General features: G+C 38.7%; 1 protein-coding gene across 3 annotated transcripts in view; it reads left to right on the top strand.

Moving 5' to 3' along the window:
- The window catches only part of SOX5 (SRY-box transcription factor 5), a 253,266-nt gene that overhangs the window by 714 nt on the left and 235,328 nt on the right, over window positions 1–17,224 (top strand). The gene's annotated exons all lie outside the window — the stretch shown is intronic.

Raw genomic sequence — 17,224 nt, forward strand, 5'->3', positions numbered from 1 at the left:
CAAGAAAGTTTGCTCTGCTTATGGAATTAAATCAGCCTACCACATTTTCACTTGTGAATTCCCACCTTTTTGTGCACTTTACAAATGACACAGCGCACTTAATTCATTATGTTTAGCAGCCCACTGGAAGTCCAGAACTGGCTTTATCTAAAAGCAGACAAACAAAAAGAACAAAAAGCAATGCCGTGTTCCCCACTAGTAACCCAGTGTCATTACTGTAACGTGACGTGTTTGGCCCCTCCATGCAGAGCACTGTGATACATTTTTAGAAAGGTTGAAAGGTACAGGGAAAGGCCTTGAAACCCCAGGACTTAGGCACCTCGACAAAGCTGTCTATTGTGAACACACTTACACAACTCTTGCCTGTTTGCAAATTGACTGTAACTTTTCTGTTAGTCCCTCATTTTGACAAGGGCACCAACAATTTCACTTTAAGTGAAGATAATGAATGGACCTGCATATTTGAAGGCTCTTAAGAAGGCATTGCAAAGTAGGTGATAGTGTATTCTCATAAAAGCCTGCAAGAGTTCCACAGTGGTATTTAAGCCCTTACAGCTCATTACACATATGTAACAAGCCCTAAGTAAAAAGCCTTAGGGATTATTATTTCTCATAGGACCAAGTCACTGGATATTCACTGAAGCTGCTCTCCTAGACAAAATAACTCCTTGATCCCAATCCATTTTTCTTCCTTTTTGGTCTAATGCTTAAATTCAAACAGTGGTTTGGAATATTTAATTTTACTTTGTGTTATTGCAACTTTAAATGAAGAAAGAACGTCGTTATCTTTTTCTAGCTTGTTTACTCTGCATCCTTTATCATATGTTTTATGAAGGTATAATTCATTAATACACAGTTCCAGCCAATGAGATGTTACATACCTGGTGTATGAGCTTTGCTGTATTTTGGCCTGTTTTAAGAGAATGTATTGAAGATAAGGGGTTGTTCCTGACAACATTTAAGTCAGTAGGTAAACTTGTGATGACACCAGTAGTATAGAATGAGACCCTAATGAAATAAAAACTCATTGTCTTCCAAGGAGCCCAGCAGGACTATTTTAACTACACCTCACTGAAACACTTAACTGCTCTTTAACTGATCTTAACTAACTTCTTTATTAATTTACAGTTTTTAAGACCAAGAAGTTTAGCTGATCATCTAGTGTGACTTCCTGCTGTGAAGGCTATATTTAATGTGAGGTCAAAACAGTGTGTTCTGTCTCTTTATAATACAAGATACTGAATTATTGCATGTTTTAGACAGTTTTGCTGTAGTAGTGAGGTGCTGTAGGTTTATCTGAAGTATGTTTGGAGGATTGTAGGGACTGGTTTTGTCTTCATACATATTTAAGAAAATTGCCAGTTTGTATGAATGTGACATTTTTGTAATATCTCTGTTTTAGTGAGGAGTGTCTTGTAAAAATCATCATCCAGGTAGATCAGAAAGGATGTAGCCTATGTGTCTTCAGAAACAAGGAAGTGATCAGTGTCAATGAGTAAAATATACATAATCACTCCCTCTGCTGTTGTGTTATGTAGGTATAAGAAGGAAGTAACTGAACCTAGTGCTTGGATAACTTTTAGATGACTTCAGTTTGGGTGATTAGCAGTTAGGAAAGTAATTCCCAAAGGGTATTCACTTTGGTAGCATTACAGAGGTCATTTTTATACTGTTTGAATTGACATTTTGTGCTATTTTATAGTCTCCGGGAAGCAAATCCAGGTGTATGCGCATGTGCACACACCACCACGCCGTGCCGTCCAATACAGTTTTGTTGATAAAGCTCCAGCAGTGTGCTTTGCACTTCTTAATAGCTTGTCAGCTGTACTACTACACCTACTAACGGAGTCTGCAAGTGACTACGGAGTTCTCGTTTTGCAGCCACATGCTGTCCTTAGCAGGCTACACCTTTACACACCTCTGCAATGTAAAATAAGACAGGATCAGACATACAACCAGTCTGAAATCATGTAGTGCATCACTCTGCTACACCCCTCTAAATCATACTGCTTTGTGCATGATTGTTGGCTAAGACTCTTCTCTGAAGGGATTCTTAGATAGATATGGTATAGATCCAGAGAGATCTTTCTGTGTTAGCTTACACGTACAATACCCATTTGGCTTAGGGAACAATCTCAGCAGAAGAAAGCCACAGCCAAGGGATGTGGAAAAGGTATGGAATTACACAGCTTTGTCTCATTAGTAGGCTGCATAGCTAAATTCCTCTTGTCACCACAGTCAGCCGTCCCTGTCTCCTCATATTCTGCCTCTCAGCACTGGGTCATGAAGGGGCAGTTAGGAAACAATTTCAACCTTGAGAATCAATTCCTTGGCCTCATTTTTCTAGCTGCTAATTGACCCTCTGTTTCATAGGCTACTTCCAGCTGTGCTTGCTTTTACAAGTCCTGCCAGCTGGGACGTGCTAGGATCCTTAAGGTAAAGGGCTGATTGCAATAGAGTGATAACTCAACAGTTTCCCAACTTAGACTTTTGAAAATTTACCCTGTCGCACTTTATCAAGTTGCAACAACTGCCAACTTAGAGACACAGCTTGGAATGCTGGGTAATTTCTTATAAAAGGAGGGCAAAATCCCTAGAAAGAAATCTTGAGAACTAACCAAAATTGGCAAAAACCTGCAAAACCCATCTTGCCATCAAAATGAACAGGGTATTTCTGAGGATGCTGGAACTGCAGCCAGAGAAATGTTAGTGCAGCGGGCACAAACTGAAACACAGGAGGCTCCATCTGAACATCAGGAAACACTTTTTACTGTGAGGGTGACTGAGCACAGGAACAGGTTGCCCAGGGAGGTTGTGGAGTGGCTATCCCTGGCGATATTCAAAAGCTGTCCAGACACAGTCCTGGGCAACTGTCTGTAGGTGGCCCTGTTGAGCAGGGGGTTGGACCAGATGACTTCCAGAGGTCCCTCCCAACCTCAGTCATTCTGTTGTTCTGTGAAAGTCAGGGGCAACTCTATCCCAGATTCTCTTCCTCTTGATAGAAGAAACTAGATACTTATTGTAAGTAGGAAAGCTCTTCCACTGATAAGAAAAGAAACAATAATTTATCAGACTTAAACCAAAAGCTCAGAAGAAAACACAAGACAAATCATTTGACCTAGAATATCTCTGAGGGTCCCCTTAGGACATCCATAGCAAGCCATAAGCTTAGCAGGGAAACACTTGAGGATTACTGTATCAGTCAGTACTTCTTTGGAAGAAACCTATTAAGGCTACAGTATTTGGATAGCACAAATAGTTGTTAGCTCATCTAAGTTACAAGGGTTTATTTTATTTGTTTCTATTTGTCTGCCTTACCATGTTGCTTTTGCCACCTCTCAAGACTACTGATCTCACCAGCGGTGTCTGTGTGCTAATTTCTGAACATAAGAGATGTCAAGGCTAAAAACACTGCTTGAAGTATACCACAGGCATGGTATACTGTGGTCAAATTTGACCATTCTTCTTAACAGTAGAATATCAGTCAAATGCTAGACGAGATTAAAAAAAAAAAGTTCTGACCAAAAGATCAAATTGGTAAGGTGTAATTTTGCCACTGTCCAGTTGTTCCAAACTGCGTGACTGGCCTGCTAGCCCACATTTGTCCTGCACTTTCACTGAGATTTAGAATTCATTGTCAGCAGAGCTTTAAATTGATAGGTAATCTTACAGTGCACTGTTAAATAGCTTTATTGCTTCACACTAAAAAATAATGCATTTCTGTGGTAAATGAAGTTACTCCTCTGTAACTTGGGAATAACATTAAGAAATTTTGGTCATATTAAGAATAACAGTACTGCTGGTCAAAGCACTTACTGACACATTGCTTCATGCTTTTTCTCCACTTGTCCAAAAATAAAAGGTGGTTTAATGCTGCATTTGAATGCTCTTATCACATATGTCCTGGCCTGCACTTCACCTGTTGGTCTGGGGTCATCAGCATGTGAATAGTATTGGATCAGAACAACAAGCGGCTCAAGCACTTAGCTACTATTCAGAAGTTGTGAAGAGAATGGAAATCTGAATGCATATAGCTTTTTAAAAAAGTCAAATAGGACTCTAATTACACTGAGCTAAAGAATGCCTATTAAAAAAAAAAAAACACCACAGTGGTTTTAGAGAAATTTTAATTTCCAGTGTACCTTTGTGCATCAAGCTTAGGATAAGTTATTGTGATGGTACAATGCACAGTGTTGTGAACACCAGTGCCGTTATTGTGCCAGCTCGAATAATGAGAATTTCATTGTTTGGGGAGAGCAGTCTCCTACACTCTAGACAAAAGTGTAATTACTTTTGAACGATGTGGAATGTGCTCAGTTTAATAGCACGGAGAATAGATTCACAAAGATTCAGATAAAGCTAGCTTGGAAGCCATATGTGCAGTGTGGCAGTATGAAATTGTTAGCGGGCACCATAATTACAACACACACACACACACACACACAAAATTTCACAGTTTAAACTATAAACTGTTGTTTTTGTAAGAGATAGACAGGCTTATCTGAACAAGACTAGTTCAATTAAAACAAAGCAGAAACGGTGGTAAGTTTGCATTTGTCTTTTTTTGATGTTCTTTCCTTCCTCTCTTAATGGTAAATTGATATTTATAAGATGATGAAATTGCATTGTTACAAACATTGCATTGTAAATGTCATCACAAAAGTATCACATGAAAGCCCTTTCCACAGATATAATTTCAGGCTTGTATCAGAGTGTGATCTTTTCAATCTTTACACTTGCACCATTTCAGAGAATGACTCTGCGGGCTATTAGGGAAGGGAACAAATAAAGAAGAATCAGCCAGGACCCATCAAAAGCTGTAGAAGTTGCCTACTGCATCATTTAGTCCAGACCCTAGAAAACTCTACGCAGTTATTGAGAACCAGTCATGATGTAGCCAGAAAAAACTTTGATGCTTCTGGTATCTGCCTGACAAAATGTCTTCCATTTAAGCTCTTACAACCTGCCTGTCCTCCTTGTCATGATCTGTATTCTCCCAGCTCTCCAGTCCTGTCCCATCTATGTATGTAAGTATTACAGTATTACAATATTTAGCAATTACTTGCAAACTACTTGTTGTGCAGGTTCTATGTAGGGCAGGTAAAAAAAAAAGCTTTCATTCTTCAGGTGAGGCAGGGATCAAAGCCATAGTGCAATTCAGGAGAAGCATGCTAGTTTATGGAAGTTCCCTTGGTTTGTCCTACCACTTTCTTAATACAGTGTGTTTTGCTTACTTGTGGCCATGGAGGACCAGAGTGGATATATCATTCCAGCTGAAGTCAATGGGTGGAAAGACTGGCTGAAGTTTGAGATGACCTGTTGGTGTTTTGATCAGACTCTGAAAGGTCCAAAGGTTGGTTAGGGGGCAATAAGTAAGTAATGAAGTAGGAAAACTTTTTTTTTTTTTCCCCAAGCAGGAATGTTAGAACTACATTTAAAACAATATATTAACAAATCAAGACCAGACTTATCACCTATAAATTGCCTGAAATACAGGGTGCAGATGACTGTAGTTTTTAAAGGCCATGAAGAGAAGTGGAAACAGCAGTTGTTTGTTTTTGCTGAAGATCATCTTACTGTGAAGCAGTCACGTTTTTAATGGATTCATTTGAATGCAGTTAAGCAGAAAATAATCAACAGAAAAGTAAACACCTTTGTTTTATAGAAGTGCTGGGAACTGTATGTAGCCATTGTTTGCAAGTGATTATATGCCTAGGAATCAATTCATTGACTTCATACTGGAAAATATCTTCATTTAAGCTTCTTGCATAAATACTAGTAAAATCTAATTCAAGTGAATAGCTGAAAAATTCCACAGGAAAAAAGATAGGTAAAACCATAAACCCCACGGTCAGTAGGAATATTTGAACCAGATGGTCCCTCTTACAATGAAGAGAAAAGAACTATTAAGTGCACTATGAAAAAAAAAAAAAATACATAAGCCTAAAAGAAAAAAAAATGGTTATCTTTCTAAGCAAAGTAATCTGCCCTAGGACATCCATAGTGGACACAGTTGTTTCATTCTAAATTAATATCTCAATCCAGACTGCCTTCAGTAAGTAGCTCAGTTTAGGATTACAAACATTTACTGAGATCTGCTAGGTAATTTCACTGAGGTTTGTACATTTTTACTGGAAATAGTGCACTGGAGTCAGCTCTGCCAGGTCAACCTAGTGGTACGTGCAGGTTTCATGGCTTTAAAGTGTAGCAGCGTGCCCACAGCAGTACATACACTGCAGCCAGTACCCAGAAGACTGGGACAATGATGCCTTCCAGAGGGAGGTAGGAGATACCACAGATTTGGAACAAAATTTTGAAGTTACGGAATTGAGGAGCACTGATGAAGATGAAGACTAGGGTACGGAGAAAGCCCCAGCAAGACTGCAAGATTAGTTTATAGCAACAATGTAAAGAGACTACATTTAAGCATTCTGACTTCTTGATAGAGCTTTTGCTTTCAGCAGTCAGTTCCTAGCTGTGACATAACCTAGGTAGAATCTATGGTATTTCCATCCTACTGGAACTGAAACAGTAGCTGTGGACTTCATATAGTTTCTCTAGTCCAAGTCTATCACCTGCAGCACTCTGCGAAATTTATTCTGAAACGCTGCCTTTTCGTTGTTGATTGTGAATCTTTATGGTATTGTAGTGAGGCAGAAACTCTGCTACACACCCATTTCTCCATGGTTCTGGAAAGAGAAGGCAGCAGAAATTTAGTTAAGTTTTCATGCTTTCCCTTTCAACCAGTGGGGTTATCTCCTTTGGTGAAGCTTCTGCACTGTTAAGAAGTTTGGGGCCTTGGGCTGGCAGTGTAACTACCATCAGAACAGAGAGCAGCATACCAGACTTCTGTACTCTTATCTGACACGACTCAAGGCAAGGCACGTTGGAATTGAAGTTGATTATGTTTTGCACCCTACGCAGTGCAAACCCCTACTTTTGCACACCACCTTGACTCATTTTTGCTTCAGTAGTTGCCCATTCATTTTAGAATTTCCAGAACATTTTCCCTGTGTGCTTTCTGTCTGCTGCATGCACTTTTCATATCCACCTTACTTCCTCTGAGCAGCTGGTGTGGCTTTCTCCCTTTCTTTTCACTGCAGGTGAGAAAGCCTTTTTCTCTATTTCCAGCTTTATAAAAACAATATTACTCCATCACCTTCTGTCTTCTTGCAGTTGTCCTCTGAAAACCTTTTTCTGCCTTGCCCATTTTCTTCTTCTGCTTGTAGTCATATTTAACTTAGTCATTTTTATTATTTAATCGATTCTAAAGCCTTTTAGTAAATAGCTCATATGAAGACATTGCACAGTAAAAGAAAGTATTGTGCTATTTGCTTGGACAGAATGTCAATAAACTAGAGGATGGTTGTTTTTTGATATGCAGCTCTACTTTCGGTAGCGATATACCAAAACTGAAAGGCATTGTGAAGTATTGGTCATGGTTTCTTGAATTTCAGGGTTGCAAGGAATCTCTGTGATTATCAGCTCTGGCTCCTAGAAGTGTTAGAACCTTCTGCTATACTCAGTACTCACAGTCATGTTTTACAGTCTCTTCTCTCTCTATCAAATGTTTGTGTCCATAGTTAGGATGTTACCTATTCCAGCAACAATTGGAAGTGTTTGTTTCTTTTCTGTCCTTTTAATGGCTGAGTTAAATGCTCCGTCATGTTTTTTGCTTCGTCTCTTTAAGTACGTTTTCTCAGGTTATACAAATTTAAGTTGGATTAGGCTGTGCCAAGGCCAGCTTGCTTTCTCTAATTTTTCTTGCCACTGCTAATGCTTGGTTGGAGTGGTAATGAAAATGTGGCTTCGGGCAGTTGCTAGCATTTCAAGTGTCATGTCATCCAGTCATGGGATTTTTTTTTGTTTCATGGAGCTAACTACTTCCTCTTGTCTGGAGTATATCAGTGAAATATCACCACCTTCTCCACTGTAATAAAGGGGTTTATTAATTTTCTCTGGAGATTCATGACTGGAGGAGGACCTATGGTAAAACAGACTACAGATTTCAATATGTGTTTGCTTAAGTATGGGCATTAACATAGGTGGGTTAACTCCTAAGACATGTGCAGAAACCTCCCTAAGGGGGAAGATTGACATGCTGCAATGTTTCTGAAGCAACCAATGTTCCAAAGTGTTTAAAGAAAATTAAACGGAGGAAACAAACTTTCTTAAGTAAAAAGAGTCCTTTATGTCTGGGCTAGCAAGCTTGCCTGAATAGTTTGGCCAGCCTCATTTCCAAATTGTCTTTAATACTGTTAAGTTCTTTGTTTCTTTTTCCAGTTTAGGTGCAGTTATGTGACCAGATAAGGTGTTTTTGCTCTTTGCAAAGGAGAAGTAGACTCAGTGAATCCTGTAAATTTAGCATCACTAGATAAAACAATGGATGTAACTGAGGGGAGTTTGTGCCCAGTTTAACTAAGGATAATTTCTGCCAGAGCAGTGTAAACAAGACTGTCATTATGCATGGAAATAGTCTGCTTCAGCATCCTTTTCTTATGCTTTTAAAACTAAATCCACCCCAAGGAAAAAAAGGGCTATAAAGATTAACTTTTTGTAGTTTGTACAGGCAATAGGCAAGTTATATAGATTGTCTGAAACATAGACCAATAAAATCTAACATCAGACTGTTATTATCTTTATTTATATTGTACTCGGAGCATGATTTATTTTTATAGAGACAGAAAAAAGAAACATTCCTGCCCCAGAATGCTTAGCTTATGACCCTGTTCCTGCAAAATAATCTGGTTGATTGGAACCTAATGCTGATGGTAGCAAGAGGACGGGAAGGAGAGGTCACTGACTATAACTCCTTCTGCACATAGCTTTTTGTAGGATTGGGGTTTGATGACACAAAATAAGAAACGTTATAGCAAAAGGTAAAATCCTTCTGACATCTCAAGTCTGAATTACTGCGGTAGATTGTATGTGTATCTATACACAAAGTGGTGTCAGAAGTGGAAGCTTGCATTGCTTATTAATATTGCTAGCCAGAAATAATACAAAATATCTGTGCTTCAGACCCTCCTCTATGTTGATTTTCAAATTGAATTTAAAGTGTGTGTTTCATCTCTGAAACTGTAAGTGAAACTTCCCTCTTTCTCATTCTTTTCATTTTAAACTGCTGCAGTTGTAATCAGAAGAGTTCCTCAGGTTTGGATCCATCTGTGTTCCAAGGTAATAGCATTCGCTGAGGTTAGCATCTAGCTGCCTAGATCTGTGGGTCTCCAGAAAACAACCATATACAAATGCAGAGCTTAGTGGATTTAGGAGTCTGTAGGAGAGAGTTAGTTTCTTGTGTAATTTTCAGTTAAATCTATGGGGTTTTTTATGATATATGACAGCAGTCTGAATAGTACATTTCTGTTGATTATAGGTCTGTTGGAACAGACCATTTTGGCTTTCTCTTATATAGGAGGGAAGTTAGCATAAACGTGGTCACTAGCACATAATGCGATGTCATGTCAATCACAGTGTCACTTTTGGGGTGGGGATTCAAGGTTGAGGACCGGTCAGAAGAAATGTTTACAAAGTGCATGTCCGGGAGTAAGCTAGTAACTTTAGGTTTAACTTCATGGTTAATGGAAGTAAATAAGGAGTAGCAGAGTGGGATTCACTTTGTCCTAACATAGCTTCTAAGTAGGTCAGAGAAATTACACCCTAGAAGTGCCTATTTTTCTTCATAGGTTACAACTGGAGCTTAGGGTGATAAGGTCAGCTGTTGATCCCTATAGTTAGAAATCTGTAGTTAGATAACTTCAACTAAAAAAGCTTTGTGTGAGAGGTACTTGCCTGGCCAGAGAATCTGCTTTTTTGTAAGTAAGTATTTGCTATATAGGGCTTAGCTCTGTTGGGAATATAAAGCATTCTGCATTTCAGAGCTCAAAACACTCAACTCACTTGAGTTTGTGTCCTGTATCTGGCTGATGTTGGTGTGAGTCCATGGTATATTCTTCACTTTTATAAATGTAAAATCTGCAAATACCCTTTTTTATTTTATTATTATTCTTAAATTTTTACTGTCTTGACACAGACAGTAATGCACACAGAGTGTAAGGGAGAGCAGACTGATCATTCATGATAGTTACATGTATAAGGCTTATTAAAATTCTTTTTAAATCAATTTGAGAAATTCTATTGGAAAACAGGTTTCAGGATTTTATATCTCTACAAGCAGAATTGAAAATAGAGTGATTCAGTTCTGCAAAGAATACAACTGTGGTAGATGATGTACTTTTCCTGTTTGCTTGTAGCCAGTGTAAACTTAGCTTTTGGGCAGATACCATAGCTTCAGTTTTGAAGCTGTCAACATGAGTATTGGGTAATATATTGACACAGGGCCACAGTGAATTCCCTAGTTTTCCACGTGAATAAACTAATTTGACTGAAATCTTACATTTATACTTAGGACTTGTATCTTTATTTTGCGCTGTAAAATATCACAAACAGTTGTTGGACTCCATACTTGTAATTTCATAAATATTAACAAATATGGCAAGTTTTCAGTTTACTGGATTAAATTAGACTGTATTCCCAGCTTCGCAGTTGTTGATTTATCATTGGCGATTCATTTCTCTTGTCTATGCCTTAATTTATTTGCTAGTACAATGGAAATGATATTTGTTCTTAATCCATGACGGTCTATGGTCTATTAGTGTTTCCAAACTCATGGGGATTGTCGAATACCATACAGTGAGATTGGGGTTCAGTTCACGAAAGTTTAGGCACATAAAACTTAGGTGTCTGGGCTCTCTTCACAGTTTATGGAAAAAGATAACCACCCTCCTAGAACAACCTTTCTAATCTTAACATAAGCATCGAAGACAAGAAAGATGAATTATCTTTGGAAAGTGCTTGTCTATTGACTATGAGGGAGCCTCGATGGCTAGTTTAGACTAGGTGTCTAATTTGAGGCTAAAATTAGGTGAGAGCAATCCCATCCACAGTACACGGTGGAGTTAAAGAAATAACGTGCATTCCTGTATAAATATTCTGTCGTATTTTTGTGGAAGTAACCATGTTCAAGCTCTTTTTTTTTTTTTTTTTTTGGTGTGTGTGTGAATATTCTAGCAGACTTCTTTTTTAACCAGCACTGATGGTATTTAGTGGGGTTTTAAGAATTGGGTATTCCCTAAAAGCAGACCTTTTGTTGTATATCCAGCTAGCAATGTTAAGTTCAAATAATAAATTTTACACTTATATGTACAGTTTGAATTGTGTTGGTTAGCAACATGAATCGGAGAACAGAAGCAATCCAACATGCCTTTAAAAGGCTACTTTGAGAAGAATCTTTCAATATTGAAAAATGCCATTGGTTCCAGTGGTTTTCCCCATTTTAAATTTAGGGAATTACTTCTCGATTACTATTAGAAACTTACATGCTAAATAAAGCATTTTTCATTCTTACTATCAGCTGCAATGAATGTCAAATTTTATTATTAAATTTAATTCATTGAAGAGAACACAGTGTATGTAACCTGTTGTGTCTGAAAGATTTGATTTAGCCTTGCTCGCTCATTTGTATAGCAGTACTGGCAAGTCCAAATGGCAGGCGTAGGCTTAGTAGATAGACCTAGCAATATATTAGTTAAGAAACTGTAGTTAAGTTCCAGTCTTATGCTGTAGAAACCTGTCTGCTGTGTTTGTTTTAATTCTATTTATGTCCTCATCTATGTTCAATCCAGAAAGTGGGTATATATACATGTGCGCAGTTTCACATTTTGGCACTGTATTTGGTATATTGTGTGCTGTGACTTGTATCATGCCTGCAGGCCATAGGCAAACGACACAAATTAAATGTGAAATAGAGAGGAGACATAATTTAAAACTTGCGTGTTCTAAAGATGCAGTATGGCATATGAGAGTTGCAACATATTGCAGAAGAATTCACCCTATTTCCCCAACAAGAAGACCATGTTTTCAGCTGTGCAGGCTGCTGCAGACATAGGCAGCTTGCTTAGCTGTTCGCTTGAGGTAGCTGTCACTGCATTTTATTTGGGGCAGTATCATGACCACTGCTCTGTCTTCTTTTTGTTCCTGTCTGACTACACAGGTCAGTGTTCTCCTCTGCCCTCTTCTGTGATTCTGTAATTATATTTATTTTACATAGACATGCGAGTTCCCTTTTCCCTTTTACATATGTTGTTTTGCTTCATGCTGAGAAAACTCTACAGCCTGACAGGGCGCTTTTTTCCTTTTTTTTTTTTTAAGCACTCCAAATTCTATCCAGCTTTAAACTCTTATGTTTATAACCCTGAATATCTCTAAAATGTCTTTACCTAAAACACTTTATGGTTTTATTACCAGGTTTATGCCAGTAATAATATTCACATCAGCTTTCTTAGGGATAATCTTTAAGCAGAACCTAGCAAGAAAGGCTTTGAAAACTATCATTCCCAGGAACGCAAATCTCGGAACATGAAACATCGGTTTAATCGCCCTCTCTGACAACTTAACACGACAGATTGAAAAATACAAGCCGATATGGAAGTGGGATCAATGGATTATCAAAGTCCTAAACATCTTCTCTTGAGGGGGTGCGGGGGGTGGGGGGGGCGGCTTTGGGGTCCATTGGCATGCATAAGACATGAAGTTTGCATAGCTTACCACAGATCCGATGCTGTCTGACTGGCAGGGAAGTTGAGAGGGAGAGAGAGAGATTTACATGAGGGAACTCAGGGGGCTTTGTCACGGCAATTGTATAAAGTGATATACAGTGCAAATCGACTCGAGCATGTCCCTGGATAGCAGGCGGTTTACAGCCTCTTCGAGCAGAGATTACTGCTTTATCTTGTCATACTAAATTAACGTGGCAGCACACTGTTAAACAGTGGTGACCTCTTCATCTGTGGAAATTGCTGCCTAGAGGAGAGATGGTATTTAAGACACTCTTTCTCTCTCTCTCTTTCTCCCCTCCCCACTTTCTCTCCCTCTCCCTCCCTCCCTCTCTCTCTCTATCTTTTATTTTTTTTCCTGTAGGGCCCTGAGGCATTTTTGGGTTAGGTTGTAACATTAAAGACAGAAAGAAAGAAAGAAGGGGGGAAGGGAGAGGCTTTTAACATCAAGGTGACAACAGCTATGTGTTAATTGGGCCTTTGTTGTTTGATTAATAGCCACTTTGGTGTAGAATATTAAGACAGTTGTTTGGACAACTTTCTAAAAATGACATGTCCTTTCAGTAAAATGGGATTAAGCAATGTTCTCTGGTCTGCACATTTTAACTCCTTATTGTTACCACGTTTAGTCGTAAGCTTACTGTTATTTAGGAGCGAGTGTGCCATCCGGCTCTTCTGGCACCGTCCTCAGCTGGCATGCATTGACATAGCTCTCTCCAGTGGCACTCCAGTGAGCTGCTGTCATGCTGGTATTACTGAGGGTCAAGGTGATGAAGGTAACCACTGAAATGTAGTTGGGCTCTAGTGTTAGACTGTATCAGAGGATTTTTAGAATTAAACAATGATCCTAGAAATACAGCTAAGCAGGAAGAGGACCATAGCCCTTTCATTGGGCTGGCAGTGTGATACAGAAGAACGGGAAAAATAAATCTCAGGTTCCCGTCTTTTTCAGTAAACTGAGGCAATGAAGGAGAGAATGACATCTTTTCCTTAGACCAGGCTTTCTGTTCCTGATTTTTCTGTTTACTGTGCAGTGATTCATTGTGGGTCCAATCCAAAGCTCTTTGAAGTCAATATAAAGACTGCTTTGTCTTCAGTAGGCTTTGGATCAAGGCCCACATGACCTTAGGCAAATTATTGCAAATCAGTGTTATGAAGTGCTTTGAAATTTGCAAGCATACATGTCTAAAGGCCTAATTTTTGCTATAATTTTTTATAAGCAATCGGGAGGCCAGGTGAAGTCAGGTTGGCTAGCCTAGCATTGGAGATAGCCTTACATGCTGAAAATGGTAAGATTATGGCTGCATGTTTGGGTGAAGGAGTCCTTCCCTACCTCTTCCTTTGCTGAATCTTTTAGCCTTTTTTAGCAGGTTCTGTTCCTATGTTGTTGAGGCTATCAGTTGACAAGACAGAACACTTCTACATCAAAAACTCAGCACTGACTCTGGGATGCCATAGGACTTTTGCTAGTTCAGGCATATCAAGAAGGTTATGGAAATTTAGTGATCTGAGATGGAAAAGGACTTCAAGATCATCTAGCTTGGATTTTTCCTTGCTGTAGATAATTGTTCCTTACTGTGAATTTCTTGAGCTGCCACCTACACAGATTCATGCAAAATTCTGTGCATTTTGTATTGTACATTTTGTATGTAACATTTTCAGAGGCAAGCTTTTATTCACTTCTCTGAGATGCCAGCAAAGCTTATTTTTGCAGTAGAATATTTGCCATTTGAGATGCAGTGTATCTGTGAACACCGATGTTATCATTGTTTTCTTTGGATGAATTTTGAAGGCCATTGAGCTAAGCACTTACACCAGAGATACGGAAAGGACTGACTTCCTGATTTATTATTTTTAGAAATCAATGCATTTGATAATTTATGTACAGCTTACAGAGGCCACGTAAGTGGCTCATGAATCGATCAGCAGCCAGCAAAACTGAAAGCTAATGAGCTCATTTCAGTAGCAAGTTGCTCATTAGCAGGTAGGCTCACTGATCTTTCAGGTTTTCCAGTTCAAAGTCACATGGTCTTTCCATGTTCTTGGAAGAAGTAGTTTCCTTGAAAAGAACAAAACAGAAGAAGAAAGCATGGCAAGGTTTTGAACATTTTCTCATTGCTTTGACATATACATTTACAGTAAATGCTTGATATTGCACTAGAGGGGCAGCCACCTAATGGTCTGTAGGGCTCAGTCTGTGCCGTCACTATAGTACCAAAAACTTTCAGCAGCTGAAACTGAATTTACTAGTGAATTTACAAGATGTACGGGAAGAAGGGTATGGAAGCCTCTTCTCTGCTTCTGCATAGAAATCAATACATTCCCAGCACAGCACTTTTCCCAACACAGCATTTTCAGCCCAGGCTTTCTCAGCTCAACAGTCAGATGTGGGATGCTAGAAACTGCATTACTGTGCAGAGCTAGACAGTATGTGCTTCCCCCATTCACAGTCAACACTGTGGCACATCCCGGTTAGATAACACCACACATATGTCCTCCTCTCTCCTAGTAATAATTATTTGATGCCTTGTTTGAAATACTTTGGTGATTTCAGTAGGATTTCTGTAGGGTGTACACAAAAACTAACTCGTTTGGCTCAGGTGTTACCCTTCTTGGTAGAGATACCAAGAGCTGAAGAAACACAGGAATTAACCTCCCCCTAGGAAGTACTCTGAAGGGCAGTACTAAGAAGTATGGTGGATTTTATGTGCTAGGGCTCATAAACCTGCCTGAGAACAGGTTTTTAGCTTTGTGCATTAATAGAGTACATTGGTGTCCAGTGCTACCATTGATTATTTTTTTGCGTTTTAGTAAAGAAGCAAATACATTATTAATCTTTTTTTCAAAGCAAACCCACTGCTTTAATTACCAAACCTTTAATAGAAAATTCTTGAATCCTTATGTTATTTATATATGTAAGTATATATGTAAAAATATGTAGGTATGTATATATACAAACACGCATACTTTAGCTATCTCTTATAGACATGAGAAATATACTGCTCCTAATCAGACTGGAAAAAAAACAGATTCTTGACAGAGTTGCCTGAGGCCCCTGCAAAAGAGGGACTCTTGAAACATATTTTTAAAATAATTTAAAAAAAGACAGATTTTCCAAATCTCAGGAATAGATTTTCAACTGCCTGATTTGGCTTGAAACGAGTTGGCTGAATCAGTTTCTTTTTCTTTTAAGCAAGTCTATAAAGCTTTGATGAATTTGGCTCATTGTTTAGCACTTATCTCATGAGTAAAGCTTGAGAGGTTTGGCTTGAAACTTACCAAATCACATCTTTGGAAAATGGCCCAAGCCTATTGATTTATTTGGGAAAAAAAAAAAAAAAAAAAAAATCCAAAGCGAAACACAACCAAAAAGCCCTGATCCAGCTTAGTGAGTAAGTCCCTTACAGATCTATAGAGCCCCTACTGAATGAGCCCATCTATTTCTCAATGTATGTAAGCCCTGCACTTTATGGAATTGTAGGGCTGAGAGGGATTGCGAGAGGTCATCCAGTCCCAGCTTCAATCCAGGGATCAGCTGTACCAATGTCATTTCTATCAGATAACTGTCTAACTTCCTAAAGTTACTCAGTGCAGGACTTACAACCTACCAGTCTGTCTGTCCCGGGGTATTGCTGTCTTTACCATTAGAAAGTTTTTCCTAATGTGTAACTCAAATCTTTTCTGCTTCAGTTTTAGCTCATTAATTCTTGTCCTAGCCACTGCAGCAAGAGAAATGTAGTTCCTCTTTTCAGCAAATGTTTTTTTATTTGAAGACTGATATCACATCCCCTCTTCTCAAACTTGCCTCTCGGTATGTGGAGTTCTTGTCTCCACCATATTTTTCTAAAAATTTTTTACTGTATTTTGGTTCCCAGAAACTAGTAGTAGTGGAAAGATTTACATTTTAACAGCTATGTCTCCTGCTTAACAACAGATGATTTTCCATTAATGACAATAATGTCTGCAGCAGGTGCATCTGAGATGCTACTGAAAAACTAATTCCAAGTAAAAACAGACTCAGTGTAGCTCAGTCAGGGTTTCATAAATGGCGCTGAGTGGTTTTGTTCAATTAACTTGCAGTTAAATCCTCTCTGTTACTAGTCTGTCTAGTTAGCTGTGGTTAAATTTTCTAATGGAAGGAAGGCTTTGTGTGCCACTGTCTTTTGCTTAGTTCAGTGGCAGAAGACAAGTTTTGGGACTGCTTAGCTTTGCAGAGCTCTGACTGCATAGCTGTGGAATAGCAAAATGGATTATAGTGCCTCTTGCATATCAAAAGAATTGCCAGTGAAGTCTGACTACAGGATCTTTTTTCAGAGGGAGGAGGAGGAAGAAGAAATGTTGAGTCTCAGGTCCTCGAGTGAGTTTCCAAGACAAGGACTTGGCAGGGAGGAAATCTTTTGAATTTAAGACATTTGATCTGGAAGTCAATGGGAAAAAAATAGACATCAGACCTCATGATATCAATTATCTGGCTCACATTTAAAAAGTACTCAGTCCTCTGAACATAATTATTTTCCTAAGTACAAGATAAGTGTGCAACAGATTTAAAATCAAAATCCATTTCCTTTTATGATCTTGAAGGAATCCACTGTTTGTACAAGCTGAAATAA

This window comes from Gavia stellata, chromosome 4 (assembly GCF_030936135.1).
Source record: "Gavia stellata isolate bGavSte3 chromosome 4, bGavSte3.hap2, whole genome shotgun sequence".
Lineage (NCBI taxonomy): Eukaryota > Metazoa > Chordata > Aves > Gaviiformes > Gaviidae > Gavia > Gavia stellata.